The 23,360-nt window shown below is 39.9% G+C and overlaps 1 protein-coding gene across 2 annotated transcripts in view; it reads right to left on the reverse strand.

Moving 5' to 3' along the window:
- The window catches only part of LOC131677543 (cytoplasmic polyadenylation element-binding protein 3), a 1,053,225-nt gene that overhangs the window by 213,294 nt on the left and 816,571 nt on the right, over positions 1–23,360 (reverse strand). The window lies entirely within an intron of this gene.

The following is a 23,360-nucleotide window of genomic DNA, read 5'->3' on the forward strand; positions in this document are numbered from 1 at the left end:
CAAAAATTCGAGTACAACGCACCCTTATTCATCCTGCCATTTGATCTAATGCGTTGAATAGAGATAGCAGACACTGCTCTAGCTAATGTATTCAAATGGGTGGGATGAACATAGGAGCTACGATGAATTAGGGCACAGTAACCCTATTTTAAAATCAAATGAAAACTAAGTACCGAATTTAAAACATTTAAAATATTTAAAAAAAATTCAAAAAAATTAAAGGATCAAAATTTGAAATTTTTTTAAAAAGTAAGAAATTGACAAAATTGAAAAAAAATTCAAAATTTTAAAAGTTTTAAATACAGTTAGTAAAAATTGAAGCTAGTTAAAAGTTCGAAAATTTCAAATAATTGTAAAATATTTAATGGTTTTAAAAACTATAAATAATTTACAGAATTTAAAATTAGTTTAAAAGATAAAAATATTGAATTTAAAATTTAACGAAACTAAGACGTGGGAAAAAAATCATAAACTAAAAAAAATGAGAATTTAAATAATTAAAGAATTTTAAAAATGAAGAAATTAAAAAAAATTGAAAATTGAGAAATTAAAAATAATATTAATTTTAGTATTGAAAGTATTGAAAAAATAAAGATAAATAACAACTATAAATAATTACCCAATTAAATAAAAACAAATCTTAATTAAAAAAAATTCTTGAAATTTTCAAGAAATTGAATGATTTGGAAACATTTTAAGCTTCAAAAATTTAAATACATTTAGCCTTATTTTTAAAATTTTGACGTTTAAAATGTAAACATTTAGACATCCTGAAACTTGTTCGAAATAAGAATTTTGAAATCATGAACTTTCCAAAAAATTTAAAATTTTTGCTGTATCAAACTTAAACATTTTAGTGATTAAATTTTAAATTTTAAATAATAATAACCTCGATTAAAAAAATTGTCACTTTTCATAAAACAACAATAGCGTTCATAGATTTTTGCCTTTCGTCATTGAAAACTATTCTAGTAGTTTTGGAAATTGCCATCCCATGATTTTTTTTATTTTGACCAAGAATGGTCAATATGATAGATAGGAGGTCCGAATAAAATCGTCGATCCAGTCTAACATCAAACGAAACGTTTACTGTTCGCGGAAGGAAGAACCCGCCTGTGAATTCTCAAACAAACATCTCATGGGGTCATGGCAAGGCTAACAGACCGACTTCTGAATCGATTCTATTTTAAGGAGTTATATACAAAGTTGTGGCGAAAAAGAGAGTTAAGTTCGTGATTTTGTTTTATGCAACTTTTTTTGAAAAAGCAAAAGACAGCTCGTTGGTAGTGCTATCGAAGTTCGAAAAAACAAGTTGAATTAAAAATAATATTGAAGGTTGGCGGAGTAATGGCACATCCCCGGTAGCGAGTTATTTGGCAGAGGTTTGCGGTGAACGCTCTCCAAGCCGAACCGCACAACTGAAATCAAAAAAGTAAAAAGATTATTGAAGAAAAATGTATTGTGGTGTACTTGAACGGATTGGTTTCCTAATAATTTTTTTTCCTGTAAATAAAAGTGTTAACCTAAAAAATGAGTTTTGGGGTGCTCAAAATTTTAAACAAAAATTCATCGCAAAGAATCAAAAATTTATGGATAAAAAAGGAACCATTCAAGTACACGAGAATGTCAATACAAACAATTAAAAAAATATGAAAATCGGATGAATAGTTTTTGCGATATCATGTTCACCGCAACGGTACTTTTCAAACAACTTAGTTTCGAGATAAGTTTAAAGTTGTGTTTTTCAAGGAACGGAAGAGATTTTAATTCTAAAATATTCCAAGAACTAGGAACTTGCAAAATTGTCGAGAAGGACGCTGAAATCAAAAGGACTTTGCCTGACCATCAGCAATCAAGAAGGCTCTAGCAAAGCTAAATGTAGATCATACAAACAAAGGTACTATCAGCACTTACCGCAGGGAGAGCCGTGAATCCATTATCCGTGTTAATGTTTGTAGCCTTGGAGTGACGGGAAAGATGGACTGAAAAGTGTGCGAGGATATACCCACAGCGATCATCAAGCGATCTGGTACAGCATTGGTAACTGGACACGGTTTGAATAACGAGTGAAAGTGGAAAACAGCGATCTTTCACAAGAACGTGTCCGTCTAAGAATTTAAATTTGAGGGCATGCTCTTCTACCTAAATGCGAACGAGTTAATGGCAGTACTAACAAGGGCGTGTAATGCGACCATACCGAGAAATGGGATACCGAGAAACGGTCGTCGGCTGTAATACGACGATTACCGATTTACGTATAAGTTATTCCGAGCTTGAAGAAGAAAATAGAGTGTTAGGAGAAGAAGATAGAGTGCTCGTAGTGACACCGAAAGAGGGAAGCGAGCTTCATGAGGCGCTCTTAACAAAGCAGTCGAGCTGAACAAGAAAGCTTGAAGTGATGAGCTTTGCCACAAAGCCAACGCGAATTCTTGAGGAGACGCCTACAAAGTTGGCATGGCAAAGATAAAAGGCCCAGCTGCACCACCTGAAAGGTGTCCGGAGAAGCTAGAGGTCACCATAGAAAGGTTTTCCCCGCAACTTGAATCAATCTTCGCCGTACAGCGAGGAGGATGATCACGAAGAAGAAGCTCGAATTACCGACAAGCAGCTGATCGAGATGGCGAAAGCCATGAGTAGAAGGACCAAGTACCAGCCTCTCATATATTGCTAAAAAAAGCGATATATGAGAACCCGGATATGTTAAGAATGATCCGATAACTGGAAGCGAAAGAAGCTGATGTTGCTTCCGATGCCGGGAAAACTTGGAGATCATCCAGCGTATAGGTCAATATGTCTCTTGGTACTGTTCGAGAGAGTAATCCTGAACAAGCTTACCAAGTACACGCATCGTGAGAACGGCATGTCATGCAATTCGACTTCGTTATAGGCAGGTCTACAGTGAATTCCACCCGAACGGTTGTGGGAGCTGTGATGACAACAGAGAAAAGGATATCGCTATTGCGTGGTGGTTACTTAGACGTGAAGAATAGTACTAGCTGGGAAGCAATCGCCCATTCGCTGTACAGCATGAGTAACTCTGCAGGATATTACAGAGCTACTTTCAGTACCGAACACTGATCTGTGAGACAGACAAGGGAGAATGACAACTAGGACTGATCTTCCTCGGCCCGACGCTGTGGAACGCAGTGTACGATGGAGTATTGAAGCTGAACCGTCTCAGAGCTGTAACGATTTTCGGTTTCGCGGATAATGTGGTATTCCAAGTAATCGGAGAATCACTAGCAGAGCTGGAGGCACTCGCCACAGAACCGTCTCCATCATAAAACAGAGTTGGTGTTTGTGAATGACTGAACTGGAGGAAAGGAAAGGAATCGCGTATTACCTGTAGAACAGTTGAAAGCTGAAAGAGGCACAGTCAAAGATTGATTAACTGCACTTACGATGAGTGTAGGTGCACAGTATGATTCCATAGATGTCCGATATGGGATGCACTGTAAAATTAGAGCTCTTAAGTAACCCACCCAGTGTTGACTAGCAACCGAAAGACAGCAACAGGCGAAAATCGCGGTCGGAGAACATATCATTGACTCGAACTTTTAAAGTCACTACGATTATGCTGAGGGGAAGACTATGAGAGTAACCACAGCTTTGGTTGAGGCGCCAGTGTATCGGGCACCACGAACCATCTGAAATCGCCGGACCGAAGCCCGTGAGCAGACTAGTTACACCGTCAGGAACTAGATCGAGTGAAGCGCCATCGGTTGGTCGGCGAGTTTTCAGCGAACCGGAAGCAGCGAACCAGAAGCTACGCTCCATCCGGTGTCGCCGAACCAACATCATCAAGTACTGGTTGGCCATTTGAGTAGGATTTATGGACTATCCAAGTAGATTGCGACAAAACTGGGAGCTAATTGACTCACGCAACGGGCATCGGTATCGGGTGAAATTCCGCCGCTGAGGAATAAATGACTCACTGAGGTGACTCGCGAAAACAGGAACTAAATGGCTCACAGAAACAGCCGGGAGCCACACGGCTAACGAAAGTTCACCACTGCGATTCACCGAATAGGTGTTCGGAGCTAAACGGCTCGAATGTATGCTCTATTGTATCATTTTGTCATTTTTGTCCTGGACAATATATAATCATTTTTATACAAAGACATACCTTAAGTACTACCATTAAAGCTGAAAGAGATGGTTAAAATCATGTAAATGGAAAAAGCGAAATTGAAATTTCAACAAAAGAACATTCTATTCGAAAAATCTCGTGATCTCGATCTTGTACAGGGTATCTATCTTCGGAAAACCTGTTCGGAAAATCAAGAGGAGTGAAAGACTAAATAGTTTTCAACTCTACCACTAGGTTGTGCCAGTGATCATGCTATTTTTTGAGTTCACTGTATCTCAAGACCGAATCAGCCTCCCCACAATATAACGCTTTGATGCAGTCTCGTGGGGCAGAAGGGAGGAAGAAAAGTAAGGACTATTGTAAGTGGTTATGCACGAAAGTCAATGCACTTTTGAAAGTGGTTATGCAGTCATTGTCAATGCACTTTTAAAACTTTTCAACTTCACTATAATAAACACACACAGTCATTTTCACATCTCGACGAACTGAATCTAGTGGTATATGACACTCGACACTCCGGGTCTAGCTTGACAAGTCGAGTCTCAGAGTGATTGCATTCCTTATATGAAAAAGGCAAATATGAACTGATGATTCCTATACATTTCGTAAATCCATACGAATTCACAACAAGATGGGAGAAAATGCAAGTATTTTGAAGATGTACTCGGAACAGAGCCAAAAGACTATCATATACCAAACAAACAAATCTACAAGTTTTCACTAGAGCTCGAAAAATTATAGTTTGCACAGAATGTACGTTCGCTAGTTCGCCAGTCCATATATAAAATGCTACAATCCTGTTTCTATACATTGTTATCAGGCAGGGTCATCTTTGACCAATTTTCATGCTTTTTGTGTAAAGTCGGTCCATGTGCCACTACAACGGTACGAAAACTATCCAAGCAACCAAAAGTTCGGATAATACCTAAAAGTACTCCTTAATGTTCTTATTAAGTTCTTAGTGATCTTTCAAGCTTTTATTGGGAATTTAGGAACAGATTACACCGCTATTAGAAATTGTACTGTTCGGAAAATTATTTAAAACGAAAAATTTAACCATCCCTTTCTCATGTGAACTTTTGATTGATTCAATAAAGTTTGCTTGAGTTGCTTAAGTAAAACAACCCCGCTAACCGAAATCAGCTTGCGGAACCGTCCGCGAGAACAATCGCAGGAAAATGTAAAATGAAAAAAATATAATTTTTTTGTTTTAATAAAAATAAATATTTATTTTTTGTTTGCCACCCTCTTCAGAAAAAAATTGTACTTGGCCATAATTTTAAAAAAAGATTTGTAATGGCCTTATTAGCATTCGCACTACTTCACGGGAAAAATAAATTCGACGGAGAAATACCTAACGAGTTTTTTACCGTATCCCTTTTATGCTTACTGCCTTGCTGGCGTATATTAAAAACATGACAAAACAAGTCCATCCTGCTTTGTTGTCTTTTTCTTGGTAATGTAATGTTAATTTTTGACACTTTTGTTTATATTAATTAAAATAAATTATTATAGCCTTCTTCGGTGAGTAGGGAGATCGTCAGTAAAATTTTATCAGAAAAAAAAACATTCTCACGATATTTGGGAAGACGGAGAATTTTACGACTAATCTTTTCCAGGAAAAGATGTACATCGGATAAGCTGTTTCTCACGTGAGTGATATTATTCTCACATTTCCAATGGATGACGTGAACTGGAACCAACGGACACGACGATTCAATTAATAGTTAGATATAAAAAAATCAATAATTTTGGGACGCAACTCACCATATTTTTCCTATCCTAACCGTTCGATCAGCAATATCGATAACACATCCGCCACACCATCACTCTACCAGACCAGGTAGGTGTCTGTGCCGGAGGCAGAATTCGCATTGAACGTTTCTAGATTAGAACTCAATCCAACTACCAGCTTGGTCTCGGTGTGCTGTGTGTCAGCAATAGGACGGTAGGTTACCGTTACCGAAACGAGCAAAGTAGTGAGATTGGTCAGTCGAACACTATTGCCAACACTAGGCTTTTTCCTAGCGATCGATGGGTGGCAATTGCTCGCCATTTTCCAGCCCCAAATACACACACCCCCCTGGAAAATGCGCGATGTCTATTAACGTTGGTGTTGACGGTACGGACCTGGACGGCAGGCCGCGGGAAAGTGACCGACCTACTCCGAGTTGTGTTGGTACTTCTACTGTGTGTAATTCGTGCGATAGTTTTACCTCAGCCATCGGACAGAACATCGAACGACTGGGCGGTCGTGTGTGGTGGCGTGAATTTATGTCGATCAAGATAAGACACACATACACCAAAACACACACACATACGCACATCAAACCGAGGCTTCTGTACAAATCAGCTTTTTCACTTGGTCCGAGCTCGTTTTTCCGCCGGGTCGAGCAACGATGAATAGGTTACCGTTGGTCGGCCACCTGCCCGCTAGTCCGGTTTTTTTGTTCCGAAAAGGGTGATTGATGATTTTATCTATTAATAAGGGAGGCCGGAGGACGATATGTTTCGGAGCGGTGGTAGTGGTTCGGCGGCCCTGACGGATTAGCAGAGAGCACCGATGTGATTTCCGGGAACTGTCGGATTGATATATTGGTTTGTAATAAACTTGTTTGCTGAAATGGCCGAAACACCGTGTGGGTTTGTGGAAAGTCACGAATGCACTACGATTGTTGGATAGGCGATTGATTGGAGCTGGGCTGGGCAGCATATGGGACGTGTGTTTAGTTTATGAGCCAAATTTTCGTTTGGCTAAAACAAGCGGATAAAGTATCGGATCCGAATTGTTTGCTGGCGAGAGTGAATGAAAACAACGTGGTTGGAGTTCTGCCGCGCAGTGTACTGCAAATACCGAACTCACATAAGTTGAAAACGCATTCAAATATGTAATGGAATTTGCTACTAAAAAGAGCTGTTATCGAAACTGCAATCAACACTTATTATAGAAAAAAATGTTGACTGCGTATGTGTTTTTCTGGCTGAACATTTTTACAGAAAAGTAAAGTCAGTCAGCAGACGGCGTATGTCTGAAATTGACAGAACATAGGCGTATTGAAGTTGCAATTCACTAGACGGAAAATATTTCTAAACCAGTTTTAGGTTGATTTTCAGCCAAGAGAAACCATATCGTAAAAGATGTCGAACAAAGATATATTGTTTTGCAATCAATTTGTTGAGGCGGATTCTGAAGAACAATTTTCGCTGCTTTTTGAATCGTTGATCGGTGTTTCGAAAAAAAATTACGCCATTTTGTGACACTTTATAGTTTTTTACTCGTTGCTTCCAGTGTACCAATAACAGTGTTGTCCGTGTCATTATGTTAGTAAGAAGATGAATCGCTTGATTGATCGAAGGAATGCGGCAGAGCTTTAAGTTATGCGCCACATTTTTCAACTTCGGGATGATCTGCTCGAAACCATATTTTACAGAAAATCAAAGCGAGAATGTCAAAATGAAATAAATTACTTGTATCTATTCTGGATATTATCTCTGTAGATTATTACCAGATAAATGACACGTTATCGAAAAGTGATCGTTGTTCAACATTTTCATCTCTAGCTTTCATTTTTAATCTTTACATAACGCTGGGAAAAGTATGAAAAAATCAATACAATAGCGGCATTTCATCGTACTGAAAATATTGCAAACCATTTTTTCCAGAATATCACAAGCTTTTCTCTGTTCTCTTCACATTCAATAATTAATTTCTCTAACGTGTGGTATGTATTTTCACTACGTAACGAGAGATATTTTTAATGTAGAATACATTTAAGCTTTCAATATAGGGGTCCCGTTTCAAAATATCGGCTGCGGCGCCGCGTCAGATTTTGAACGTTAATAACTTTTATCATACTTAACAGAATGATTTGATTTTTAGGCCAATTTGTTGAAAATACGTTCCTCTATGCTGTATTAAAATTTGAAGTATGTATAACATGCACTAATAACAAAAAAATGTGTTTTGAAAAATCTTTCGAAAACGACTCGGAAAAGTGAAAATTTTCAGCCCATCCCGCACACAGCCGTCACTTTGGTAGACCAACCGAACAATAAAATAATGAAAAGTTTATATATAGGTCCACTACATGTTTGTTCCTATGATTATTCGCATTGGGTTGCTTGACGAGAGCAGTTGGTGGGGGAAAGACGGCATATTCCTTTGGTTAGGCCATTAGAAGCCGGACGGAAAGGAAAGGCTCATGCACGGCACGAGAACGAGCGAGAAAGCGATAGTAGTGCATATTAGCGCGATTATAAAAATATCTGTCGGTCGGTTTTTCTCATCATTCGTATTCGTTCAAGTTCAAGCACTAGCAAGCAGCCAGTCCACCGAAGGAAAGCAGTTGGCGATGACGACGGTCGGAAAAAGTGCCCCAGCTACTGGTGACTCATCACAACCCGATCAGGAACTGTCGCCCTGCAAGAATTTCGCCCCAACTAAAGGGCAACAGAGAAACTAATCTGTGTTCTAATAAGAGTTAAACTGGCTCACCGTGTCCGCGGGGAGTGCGTCTGAATTATGCTCCCGCAGTAAAACAATAAACGGTTCTTTACAGGACCAATTAATTGTGTTCTAATAAGTGTTAAACTGAAATTTACATTTTATGGTGTATAACAAATAATTTTCAGAAAGCTATATAAGAAATACGATGTGTGGAAAGAAAGAAAGAGAATTTAAATTATCCTCTCTCGCTCGTTTTCGTGCACTGCATTTCCATTCCTTTCTGCTGCTAATACCATCATAACGAAAACGAATGTGCGTATTCTCCCGCCATGGCCAGTGTTGCCACAATTGCATGTCGCTATTACAATTTGAATTATTTTATTGAACTATTTGGCAGCTTCCGTTGATTAACTACATAAATCGATTTGTTTGTGCAGCTCCTTGCTAGTAGCAAACTAAATATCCTTTATCAGCGCTAACAAATAACACAAAAGAATTTAAATTTGTGAAAATCTTTTCCTTCCTTCTTTTCAAATCTGCAACATTCTTTGAAAATATTGTTGGAATGTTGTTATTGAAAAACTGAACATGCAAGTTTGCTAGCACTGGCCACTAGATTGAATGCGATGGAAAGACAGAATATTCGTTTTGGTTATGCTAGTATTGGTAGCCGAACGGAAAGGAAAGGCACAAGAATGGCACGAAAACGAGCGAGAGAGCGATAGTAGTGCTTTCTCGTGTGTTCATATATGAATATTGGTCGGTCGGTTTTTCGCATCATTCGTATTCGTTCAAGCGCTAGCAAGCAGCCAGTCCACCGAAGGAAAGCAGTTGGCGATGACGACGGTCGGAAAAAGTGCCCCAGCTACTGGTGACTCATCGCAACCCGATCAGGAACTGTCGCCCTGCAAGAATTTCGCCCCAACTAAAGGGCAACAGAGAAACTAATCTGCGTTCTAATAAGAGTTAAACTGGCTCACCGTGTCCGCGGAGAGTGCGTCTGAATTATGCTCCCGCAATAAAACAATAAACGGTTCTTTACAGGACCAATTAATTGTGTTCTAATAAGAGTTAAACTGAAATTTACATTTTATGGTGTATAATAAATAATTTTCAGAAAGCTATATAAGAAATACGATGTGTGGAAAGAAAGAAAGAGAATTTAAATTATCCTCTCGCTCGTTTTCGTGCACTGCTTTTCCATTCCTTTCTGCTGCTAATACTATCATAACAAACGAATGTGGGTGTTCCCCCACCATCCCATGGCCAGTATCACCGCTAACAAATAAGACAAAAGAATTTAAATTTGTGAAAATCTTTTCCTTCCTTCTTTTCAAATCTGCAATATTCTTTGAAAATATTGTTGGAATGTTGTTATTGAAAAACTGAACATACAAGTTTGCTAGCACTGGCCACTAGATTGAAGGCGATGGAAAGACAGAATATTCGTTTTGGTTATGCTAGTATTGGTAGCCGAACGGAAAGGAAAGGCACAGGAATGGCACGAAAACGAGCGAGAGAGTGATAGTAGTGCTTTCTCGTGTTTTCATATATGAATATTGGTCGGTCGGTTTTTCGCATCATTCGTATTCGTTCAAGCGCTAGCAAGCAGCCAGTCCACCGGAGGAAAACAGTTGGCAATGATGACGGTCCGCAAAAGTGCCCCAGCTACTGGTGGCCCATCGCAACCAATTACCGATCAGGAACTGTCGCCATGCCAGTATTTCGCCCCAAATAAAGGGCAACAAAGAAACTAATCCGCTGGCTAACATTCCAGCGTCTGGTTCGTAAGGTTGTGTATTACTTCAAAGTCGAGCTACGCTTACAAAACTCAGCCGTGATGAAGCCAGTGATGCCTACTTGGTCGGTTTGTTTGAGGATACAAAATAGTGCGCCAAGTACGTAACTTTCTCGCAAAAGAAATCAAACTGGCTCACAGTGTCCGCTGGGAGTGGGCGTAAATTATAATAAAAGCAACGGTTCTTTTCAGGACCAATCAATTGTGTTCTAGTGAGAGTTAAACTGAAACTTTCATTTTAAGGTGTGTAACAAATTTTCAACAATCAACATAATACGTTGTGTGGAAAGAAGCAGCTTGCACACGGAACAAAAAATTAAATTATCCTCTCGCTCGTTTCGTGCACTGTTTTTCCATTCCTTTCTACTGTTATTATCAGTATTACCAAAACGAATGTGTTGTTGCATGTGTTTAAGAGAAATGTTGAAGTCGCATGCTTCTATTCGAGCTTTTTAGCAGCCTCTGTGAACTAACTGCATTAAATAATTTTTTTGTGCAGCTCCGTGCTAGTAGCAAACAAAATGGCCCTACCAGTGTCTGATTCGTGAGATTGTGCAGGATTTCAAAGTCGAGCTAAGCTTATAAAGTTCGGCCGTAATGGTACCCGAAGAAGCCAGTCTTGTCGTTTTGTTCGAGGCTACAAAACAGTTCGCCAGGCACGTAACTATCATGCCAAAAATATCCAACGATCCAGCGCATCACCATCAACACCAACGCCGATACCAAAGGTTCTTTTCAGAACCACCATTATTACCATAGAGAATTATTTGAAAATTTCCCATTCAAACGTGGTTCTGTTGAATATTAGATTTAAATTAACGTCTCGAATTGAAATCACGACGCTCCGGTTATGTGACAGACATTACCCACCCATCTTTTTTTATTGTGACCACGACTAACGGTTTAATATAGACACCCCATTTCAATATTTCTGAAGGAACAGAAGGTCGAGTTTGGAAAGTTTGTAACTTTCATTGTACTTAACCAAATTACACAATGTTCGCACTAATGATTCAGAAATATGACCAGGAATCTTCTATTAGATTTGTAAGTATGTATAATTTACATGAATAAAGAAAAATTGATTTTCAGGAATCAATTATTATCTGTTCTTCCATTGGCCAGTACTACGCGACTTCCTCATGCTAACAATTAATTTCATCGTTAGCCATCTCCCTCACCAAGGCCAACAACGCCAACAAAACCGGTCCTTTTTAGGACCACCATCATTTTTGTAAAGAATAATTTGAAATATTCCTCGCCCAAATCACCTTTTGTCCGAAAATTCCAATGAGTATCAACATATTTGAAGAACGTGTTCCTTATGTATTCTACATCTCTCCGGTTATGTCGCAGACATTACCCACCCATCTTTTGTTTCATGAAAACTGTGATGACAATATTCCTGAAGCTGATTTCTTCGAAACGAGCTTGAATCTGATATAAATAAATGCTCTTCTGTAGGTGTGGTATTTGTGTTGGTTTGCAAAGGTTCCCACCTCTCCTAAGCACGCCACTAAATCAAGCTATTGCCGGAATGTTATTCCGAGACTAGATTTTGATCTATGCTGCGTGCTACATCACAAGGAACGAAAGCTCACTCAAATACTGCAGCATATATTTTCTTCGTCAGAATCATCTTCACGAGGCATCAAAATTCTCAGAAGAAGAAGAAGAAACAAAAGCCATGCAATATTATTCATGAGTTGGTTAGTGGTTCTCGCTTCAAAGTCGCACCCTATTTTCGCCCGGGGTCGTGTGTGCTCATGACAGAGATATTTATCAAAACAATTTCCATATCTTCCCCAAAGCACGTAAACAGGAAGCATCTTATCTCTACATTTGTTAGTCTCTCACCTTCCTCGGAAAACTTTTCTCTGTCCCATACCGAACGAAGCCCGTAAATGCGTAAGATTTATTCGTGTCGATAAAACACACGCACCGCAGAAACCGACAAGACGGCTGTTCGTTCTGTTGTCTGTGATTCTGGGCCTTAGAACAATTCGCACTCATCCTCACCATGCACTGGATGGGATGTAGCGACCGTTTCCTTCCTAATCACAGTCCGCCTCGCTCGCTGGGCAAAGGTGGCTGTACAAAGCAAGGCAAAACTTTTTCCATTCATTATTATCTTCAGGTTTGATCTGCGACCCTTACTCCTACAACATCGCCAGACCTTTTGCTTTCCCCACCGCTCTTTCCTGGCGGCCGCGCAAGGAAGGAGCCTCGTTACACCAGAACGCAAACAAAACAAGGAAGTGAAAGTCTCTGCTCCAGTCGGTTTTAATTTCCTTCGCTGTATACTCAAGCAGGACCGATTACTAAAGGCCCGAACAGAATCACTCCGTCTCAGACGCAGCGTCAGAGCTAATCTATGGCAAAATCTGAAAGTTCGGGACGGAGCATTCTGTTTGGGGCTGAAGAGTGATTCGTCTACACAATACCTTGTAGTCTATATTTGTACATAAATATACAAAAGGACAACGAGGCAAACTAATTACAGCCCAATAATACCGAAAGTCGGTCGTCATCAGCTACGAAAATAGCTCGCTCGAGTCTTGCCTTTTATTGGACTGATGGATCTGCAGTTTTAATTTTTAACGGAACTAATTTCGAAGATAATTTATAATGGAATTGGTTTTTGTCTGCAGGCTGTATCCGATTCATGGTGAGGTGGTTGATTTAGCGGATAATGTAAAGAAGACATTGCTAAATCCAAGTTGACAAACAATTAGCCTGTTATAGACAGGTAGAAATTGCTTTCCGGTCTGATTTGTTGATGTGATGAGGGATTGGGAAAGTTGTTTTTAAGATAAAATTTCAGTTGTTTCAATAGCAAATAAATAGGCAACTGAGATCGTAAAATTTAGTTTAGTAGTGTGCTTTTATGTTTTTGAAATAGTTCTTGAGAATGGAATGTTTGATGATTTGAAAACATCAATTTGGGTTTCAGCCGCTGGCGGACGTTAGTGAGTATGCATTTTTGGAAGTTCTGTATCTCAATATTGAGCTTACAAACTGTCTTCCAAAGCGATATGTGCCCTTGAAGAACGGCCGAGAAACGTCAGAGACCGTTTCTATTCTGTTCTATTCTAACCCTTACACAGCCAGTATTGAAAAGCATCCTGGAAAACACTACAGTTATTCTATAATGTTTTTTCTTGTCAATAATAATATTTGAAGTATATTTTCATGTATCGCAAATATTAAAACGACCAGGCCTACTGTGCAGAGTTGGGTTTAAAGATGTTTCAAAATTAAACGACAATCAAATTAGTCAATTAATGATTAATTTGATTAACGAATCATTTTGCATCTTAAAAGAGGAAGAAACGAGGACAACCGTACCAACCGTTTCCGTTTGAAGGGGATATGATAAATCGTTGGGAGTGACTTTGCTAAGAAGGTTAATGTCACTCCTGTGGTCCTTTGGGATGGGAAACGAAAAAAAGCACTATTTAGCTAAGCCGATATATTTTCCAGCAGCTATTTTGTAGGATTTGAATCGCAGTGATCTCATAAATCGACTGATATTCTTCTCTTAGAGTTTTGAAAAGGTTTAAATGGATAATTCGGTGGCAAAGCTAGACACATTTTTTCCTACCCATACTACCAAGCGCTCAATTCTAACACATGCTCAAAAAAGGTAACTTGAGCCTTAAAATGCACGGGGGACCGAATATCTTGTGCACAATCCTAAAGAGGGCGTTAAATGTTGTTTTTGTTAGCCACTGCAAGAACCAAACTATGGTAGATACGGTGTGAGCATATTTTCGTGTGCCAAAATTATTTTGCTGTGAGTTTATTTGGCGGTAAAATTCGCAATGTTTCACTTGCGTTAATAATTACCATGGGGATTGTTTTTGTTGTGCATAAGAGCTTTTTGTAAACAAACTTGTATCGCTCATTACTCCGCTGCAGAGTGGAATTTCATGAAAACTATGCGTTAATCTAAATCTTTACCCTTCGTAGGAACAATTTCAATTGTTTTCTGCGCTGAAATTATAGTAAATTAAGAGAAATCGTTAACACTAAAGTATGTTTACAAATCTTATTAGCCCTTTTGAAAAATGAATACGGAATTGTAGTGAATTCATCTCCTATACACAAACACATTGACACCTTTTACCAGGAAAGTGATTTCTCCATTTCATATCTACATAATTGCGTTCGCCAGGTTATGTAGCCGAGTTTTAATTGCATTAAAGGGCGAACACGAAATTATTGCGACACCGAAAATGTCATGCCAATTTTCTTATAATGTTTAAAATCAAACCAAAATTTTAGGGTAGTTTTATACATATATTTACTTCAAAAATCAAAAGAAAAGTTGATCGATGGAGCCTTGAGTGTAAAATTGAACGCATTTTTGCTTGATGCCCTCCATCAAAGTCTTTGTGTCAAAGTGTCATCCGGTACCAGTTTCTCAGTTTTTTTCCATTTTCTTAACATGTCCTTCTCGTCTTTGTTACCGTTTGGGTACTTTGCCCTATGCAGCTTTAAGATGTGAGTAACGAGAGTGAGTGCAGTTCAGGTTATACTGCTGTCCTACAAAAATGAGTTCTGATAGGTCAGCGACTATCTGCCATAAAATCATAATTAGCCGAGAAAAATAATTATAGATATGTATATATGTATTCAATAACTAAATTAGTTAGATTTATGTAAATAAATAACACAAAACACATACATGTACTGACTGGTTTACCGGAAAAGGAGGAAAATGCGAGAAGCTTCGGAAAAAGAGAAGAAAAGAGAGGGAATTGGTTAAGGATAGGTGGCTACTTGATTATGGATTGCATTGGGCTCACTTTACAAATGGACATTAGAGTGACAAGAAAAAAATGACCCCTATCGGCCCATCCCTGAGTCGATTCCTAGTCCCACCAGGAGTACTTGAACCAAATTTGAAGCAAATCGGACAAGTCTAGCTACCGGACCAACGTGCTCGAAGTTTGTATGGGATTTTTCGACAATTTACATGGAGAAAACCCACTAGCGCGCATTTTCGCCGCTAGGTGGCACTGTATGCATCGCATTATCACTGTAAGTGTAAATAAGAAAGATAATTTAATTGTCTCCAACTTTGTCGAAGAGTGCTAGTCAATCCGGCTTTGTTAAAAGAAGTTGTTAAACGTTTAACGAAGTGATGTCTGAGTCAGTTTTGCATGGGGCCTAGCAGTGCATGGTTATGGATCGGTACTCGATTACCACCAACTATACATTTTTGTGAGATAATAGTTAGATTTAGCTGAATGGTATGTTCAGAAGAATTGTAGTACATAATATGAGTTATGTTTTGGTTAGAAAATTTTAGTTCCACCTGTGACCACATAGAGGGCGTCAACACTAACTTTTCAACGGAGGGAGATAGGAATTAGATGTCTTCTACAAAGTTATAGAACAGATATTTTTCAGTAATTCTTCTGAACATCTCGATATTCTATCTCTCTTCATTGATAAGTTAGTGTTGGCACCCTCTATGCGGTAACAGGCGGAACTAAAATTTTCTAACCAAAATATAACTCGTATCGCATACTACAATTCTTCTGAACATACTATTCAGCTAAATCTAACCATTAGCTCACAAAAAATAATAGTTGGTGGGAATCGAGTACCGATACACAACCATGCACTGCTAGGCCCCATGCAAAACTGACTCAGACATCACTTCGTTAAAAGTTTAATAACTTCTTTTAACAAAGCCGGATTGACTAGCAGTCTTCGACAAAGTTGTAGATAATTAAATAATCTTCCTTGTTTTCACTTACAGTGATAATGCGTTGCGTACAGTGCCACCTAGCGGCGAAAATGCGCGCTAGTGGGTTTTCTCCATGTAAACTGTCGAAAACTTTCATACAAACTTTGGGCACGTTGGTCCGGTAGCTAGACTTGTCCGATTTGCTTCAAATTTGGAGCAAGTACTCCTGGTGCGACTAGGAATCGACTCAGGGGTGGGTCGATTGAGTTTTCAAAAATTCATTATTTTCAATGGCAGTCTAATGGACATCCTAGCGATCAGACAGGAAAATTTTATTAAAAAAGTTACTAAGTAAAAAGTTTATTAAAATTCGGAAATCAGAACTTCTATAAAAGAAAAAACGTGAAAACCGTTAAGAATATCCACGCAATCAGGTATGTCCAAAAAAAACCTCTACCTCAAGTGCCCAGTAGCATAACCTCACCGCAATGGTAGCCAATCCTTACACCATGCGCCAATTTCCCTCTTAACAGAACCCATTCGGTTTCTTTCGTAAAACTTCCAACGAACACGCACCTTACGGGCAGAAAAATAGTACTCGGTCAAACGAGGGGACGGTACGGAAAAATAATCGCCCGCAACGGTCACGTGGACCGAGTTAAACGCATACCTCGTGTGAAAACAGAAGTGGAAAATCATCCAACAAACCCTCAGCCTAGTGAACGCTCCATCCTTCCGCTGCCTTGTTAACCTGCGAACGTTGGCGATCGTCCGATCTAGCAGTAAAAAACAGCAGCGCATATTCATTCGCCCAGCATCGGCGAACGTTCCACTCATCGGGAAAATCAACCCACCCGCCCCAAAAAGTCGAACGCCGAAGACATCCTACGTTCACCACGCATCGGACGGTCGGGAAATTATCACCAGCAGCAGATCCAGTCACCGCCGGCCGGCCACCAATACACACAACACACATTGTAGGTAAAAATTAAGCTAAATTTGATCGAGTCGCGTTCTTGTGTAACTGAGCCCACCCCAGACGGTCCCCGTGGCTTGACCAGGGACTAGGGGCATTTTCGAAGTCCGTCTGACTGAGAGGTAACATCTTTGACTGTCTTCTTGCTCTTCCGAAGTTCCCGTTTCATCATTGCCCAGTACTGCTCCACCGGGCGCAGATCCGGACAGTTTGGCGGATTCATGTCCTTTGGAACAAAATGGACAGAATTGGCCTCATACCACTCCAGGACACTTTTAGAATAGTGGCATGATGCCAAATCTGGCCAAAATAGCGGAGCTTCGTCGTGCTGCTGCAAGAACGGCAAAAGGCGCTTCTCGATGCACTTAGATTTGTAGATCTCGCCATTTACTGTGCCCTTTGTCACGAAAGGCTCACTCCTCAGTCCGCAAGAGCAGATGGCCTGCCAAATGCGATATTTGGAGGCGAACTTCGACATTTTCTTCTTCTTAAATTTGTCGTCCACATAGAACTTGCTCTTGCCGGTGAAAAACTCCAACCCCGGAATTTGCTTAAAATCGGATTTTATATACGTTTCGTCGTCCATCACACAGCAGCCATATTTTGTCAGCATCTTCTCGTGGAGCTTCCTTGCCCGAGTTTTAGCCGTCGATTGTTGCCGCTCATCGCGGTTTGGGAAGTTCTGTACCTTGTATGTATGTAGTCCAGCTCTCTTCTTTGCATTCTGGACGTAGCTCTGCGACATGCCGATCTTTTTAGCCAAATCACGGCTTGAGACGTTGGGATTTGCTTTAATCATCCGCTTCACCTTTCCCTCCGTCTTTTTGTTCTCCGGTTCCGGTTTTCTTCCAGCTTCTTTGCCGTGGTCCAACGTCAACCGCTCCTGGAACCGCTTCAACACTCTGGAGACGGTTGAATGGTGAATGTTCAACATTTTTCCCAACTGCCGGTGCGACAGGTCAGGAAATTCCAGGTGTTTGGAAAGAGTTTGTTCTCTCGACTCGCGTTGGTTCACCTCCATTTTCGTTGAATCGAAAAACACGACTTCGAGTTTGACAGCATGTAAACAATACACATCAATGAGAAAGTGTGCAAAATTTGGTTGATTTTGACCCAATGATAAAAAAGTTATGCCCTGTTGAATGTGTCGCAATAATTTCGTGTTCGCCCTTTATCTTCAATATAGACGATATTTGTATTTGATGTTTTTTCATTGGTTGGTTAACTTACCTACAATAATTTGCAGAAACAAACAGGTTGCATGGGTAGGGAGTGTTTCGAAATCAATTGCTGCTGAGTTAATTCGTGGATTTGCTCATTTCTCTTGAAGCACTGTTTACTAGTACAACACAATTGTTATTGGTAATACCAAGTGATGATTTAAAGCGGACTGACCCATCATGGTTTAATTTAAACAGTTAAATACAAATAGTTTACCTAATAAAGAATCAAACTTGTATAGGGCGAAGGACCCATCGATGGTAAAGTTCCAATAAATAATACAATACAATAAAATTCAAACTAATATTTGTCCAGAAGGGCCTGTCGGTAATGTAATTTCAATAAACGCATCTCTTGCGTCTAGTCGGCGTAATATAAGCATTGACGTAGTAAGATAATTGCATCCGAATAACCGTAATTAATTTCTGTACTCTTTATAACCATTAATTAGCAATGAACGCCTACTTTAAAAATATGTAGACCCCTAAAATTAAACATAATAAAATTGTACATCTGGACCACGCATATCTCTCCGCAGACAATGTAATTCTGAACAATAATGCTCTCCGAGACACCTGGAGCGGCTCCGAATCATGCAGTAAAATATCCGATAGTTCACAAACCAAACCAGATAAGCTCATTGCAAGCAGATAGCTCAAGACACTTCATTGAGTCATAAAAAAGTCCAGGTAATCTATTGCTAGTATCTACGTGCAGCAACATCCACCGGTCTAATCCGGCTTCTAAAAATTCAATCTACCCATAAGCAAAAATATAACAAGCAGTTTGCATTCAGTTCAGCTTACCATCAAATCTATATTTTCCCGCCACAACCTGAGAAATGTCTATCAATAGGGCGAATCTATACGCGATTCTGTTCCGCGTTATCGGATTTTCAAGCCAGAAATATCTGTTCCCCACTCCAGCAGCGGCGCATGCCGATATTGGCACGGAAGTGGCACATGAAACGATCCATAAATATATTCATTCGAGTGTTATCGCAGACAGTACCATATTCCCCCTCGCTTTCACCTTCCACAGCCAGCAGTGCCGGAGAACACTTCCGAGCCAGTGTGGAACCGTTCGCATCCCTGATGTCTACATGTATGTAGGTATGAACGTGTATTGCGACCATCACCCATCAGCGCACGCTGCTACTTAAATGCGAATAACGATTACTGTCAGCAGTTGATGAAGAAATATGAACGACCATTATAGTGCGTTGCAGTAAACGTCCTTCCGCCCAACTCTCCCAGAATCACAGTAACCTGGCAGCCTGGTCTTGGGTTGCCTAGATGACCAAGGACAGTGAGCTAATGCGTTATTGCCCGAGGGTTTCCGAAGCTGTCCCTTGCTGTCTACGCGAGAGCAGAGGCAACTTGATGTATCGACGGGGGGTGCGAGATTTTATGGTCCATTGTGATGCGTTGTTTAGGAGTGTTTTTTTTACTATTTGTTCTTGGCTTTAATGTTGTGTAGGGTAAATTTACGACGCATTATGCACTCGTTCGTTGCTAGTCAAAAATGGGTGATGAGCTTTTGCGATTAGATTGCAGTTCAAATCCAATTTATGTAACAAACTGACGTACCTACCTGGGTAACCCGAAGACTGATGCGGGAATTACGAGCCTACAGCCAACCGTGACAGTTACAAATTATTTGTGATCGGAATTTAAAAGTTCCCCTTAACCATCACCCCTCCGGTAGCTCTGGTCTTGATCCCAGTAGAGAGATTTGTTTTTCATAAACTCCTGTATCCGTAGGCTGAAAATACAGTCTTTCTTATAGAGTCGGGGATAATCCCCGATGGAGCTTCGAACGAATACACATTTATCTTTTCGATAGCCTCATTCGTTCGTTGGCTTCCTGTGCAGCAGTGTGCCAATATTTTGCCGCTGCCAAGCTGGCGGGATTTCTGGTCAGTAGTCCCGTTTGCTTGAAAGTTTGCCAAGCTCGGACTCTGTCAGTTTAAAGCCCCGAAGCGAGATAGATGAGTGTCGGTGTCTGAAAAAACAAAATTTATTTCAAAATAATCGGTACTCAGACGGGACGGTAGCGTGGCGATGGCGAATGGAGGGGTTTGTTGACCTGTTTTTTTATATTTTACAATTATTCCGTTTTCTGACAAAGGATTTTCCTCCGAAAATATGGTTGCATTCGGAAACCGCTGCCATTTTGCAAAAATTAGTAATATTAATAAAAGAAAATTAATAAAATAGCTGTTGATCGTACAGAAGTAGGTACTGTACTGTTGATTTTTCGGTGTTTTGTTTGTGTGATTAACGCATTAAATTACCGTTGAAGTCGAAAACATTTGTTCACTGTGTCAGTCTCCTGCATAGTTTTGTATTGGTTTGTATATTTGAAGCGAAAAACCAAAGATTTTCTGTTGTGATTTTTCGTTTTTCTCGTGATATTGTTCACATCACTGCGGATTCACCCACTAATTATTACACACAACGTACTCAATTAGGTTCTTTACTGGCACAGTTAACCTCACTTTTCTTGACAGTTCGCTTGTACTGTTTACATGGACTTAGAAAAATTTGTGGACGACTGGATTCGCTCAAAGCAAATCGCGAAGAATTTTTCTAAGTCCTGTCAAAAATGAACACTTGAGTTCATTTGTGACGTCAGTGTAAAGTATTCAACGAGGGATTGCCCTTCCTATGATCATTCTCAGGGATAGAACGTTCCAACATCAAATTATGGTCTTGTCAAACTCTAAGAGAAGAGACAACAGGCTTCTTGCTCTTCTTAATTTTATCTACCAGGCCCTGTCGTAATTCCAAAGACAACAAGCATCCATCGTTGCCAAATTCCATTTGCAAGTTTTTCACAATTGCTGAAAATAATTGTACCTCAAATATCAAGCTCTGTCAAAAATTCACAATACTAGCTGCATTTAAAAATTGAATTTTATGTTTATTCGTGTCTCTCGTAACTTTACACGCAGTTATATCGTCATTCAGGGTATTTATTCAATTTGCATAAAATGTTCATGGGTATGAAAAGTAGCCAAAATAAATTCAGCAGCACTGTTTTTCATCGCGTTTGAAAATATTATGAACGCTCTTGGCTGGCAAAACGACCAATCAGAAGCTGGTACAATATTGAGGTTAGGACTGGATCAAATTGGCTACGCGATTGTCTTCTCTTCTCTTAGGTCAAACTGCAAATGACGTGAAAACCCAAGATGGTACCGGATAAGGTAAAGGCATACGTAAAGCGAGAGTTTTGGTTTTACGATTGGCAAGATCGACATTGCGTAAATACTGATTCACTTCCCAAAAAAGAGGGTAATAAAAACGAAATTAATTAAAACAATGTTTTGAATATAGAAACTAGTGCTTTCAGCCTCTCAAAGCGTTTGACACCAAAAATATTATTGTACACACATGCATACACCTTATGCAGATTATCTTGAATCTGTTTGCGTTTGTCAAATCTGCCACTCTTCTTATTCTTATCTGGACACGCTTTTTTCCCTTTGGGGCAGACCCTCGGTATTCAATGGTTGGATGTTGTTGGCTCGAATCAAAACTTGTCGAAAGTAAACAAAGTTCATTTCATATCGTCAAACTGGCGCCCAGGTTCGTTAGAATTCAACGGGGTGCTGGAGCGTTGCCAGAAAATTTTTATTTCCTAGATTAAATTTTAGGAAACTTCCCAGTTAAGCTCAGCCGGAATGCTGGCTGGTTCTAATTCGTATTCCGGCTCCTGTGACGCAACCAATTCTAGTTCGACCCGGTTATGTTACTGGTGCCGGAAAACGAATTAGAGCCAGCTAGAATTCCGGCTCATTAACGATTGAACTTTACTGGCTTTCGGCCACCATCCGATACCCTTGAGGAACAAAAGAGATTATAACTACTAGAGGTCGCATGTCGCTGCTAACACTGAAAATTTATCATCTCGCTCTCACATATGCTAGGCCCATTAGTTTGACACCTATTGCTCCGGGTACACACAGCGAATCTGTGATCCACTCGTTTGCCCCGCTTACTCAAACATAGGGCCTTTCCTATTTTAAGTCCGACTGAGCGGTAGCGATGTCGGACAGCACGCGCAAAAGCGATGTGGCGTAGCCACATTGGGAGGTGGAAGCAAAATAAAATTGGCAACGCTAGTAAAATGTAAACACAAATGAACACTCCGGATGAACCTATCGTCAATTGACATTTCGACGAGTTTTGATTCGAGCCAATAATATGGGCCCCGTTGCCAGAAATTTTGATTTCCCATATTAAACTTCCCAGTTAAGCTCAGCCGGAATGCTGGCTGGTTCTAATTCGTATTCCGGCTCCAGTGACAAAACTTCCGGCTCCAGTGAAGCTGGAATGGAATACTAATTAGAACCGCCATCGGAAGCAAGCGAACCTGTGATCTACTCGTTTGCCCGGCTCACTCAAACATAGGGGCTATCTCTAGTTTAAGTCCGACTGAGCGGTAGCGAAGTCGGACAGCATGCGCAAAAGGGATGTGGCGTAGCCGAGGGTCTGCCCCAAAGAGAAGAGGAGCGTGTCCAGATAAGAATAAGAAGAGTGGCAGATTTGACAAGCGCAAAACAGATTCAAGATAATCTGCATAAGGTGCATGCATGTGTGTACAATAATATTATTGGTGGCAAACTTTTTTCTGGAAGTAAAGCTGTTGGAACGGTCTATCCCTGAGAATCATCATAGGAAGGGCAATCCCTCGGGCGTAGCCACATTGGGTGTTGGAAACAAAATAAAATTGGCAACGCTAGCAAAATGTAAACACAAATGAACACTCCGGATGACCCTATCGTCAAGTGACATTTCGACGAGTTCGAGCCCATCAGAGTTTTTAATAGTAGAGTTGCGTAAAGAGGATTGGCAACATTGAACCAATCATTGGTCTTTTTTTAAATTTTGGCAACCTTTTATTTTTAGTTAAATTTCAAACGACTTAAACCGAACGCTTCAGTTAGAAGTTAACTTTGTGCATTTAAAAATTTAAAATTAAGTGTTCAAAAATCAGTACGATAAATAACATCGTATAAAGAATTTAAGCTTTTTCCGGTTCTCAACTGATCCGCAACTAAGAACGAAATGCATTGATTTTTGCCGCTTGCCGTCTGATTGGGGTGTGACAAAAAACAGT

This window comes from Topomyia yanbarensis, chromosome 1, assembly GCF_030247195.1.
Source record: "Topomyia yanbarensis strain Yona2022 chromosome 1, ASM3024719v1, whole genome shotgun sequence".
NCBI classification, from domain to species: Eukaryota; Metazoa; Arthropoda; class Insecta; order Diptera; family Culicidae; genus Topomyia; species Topomyia yanbarensis.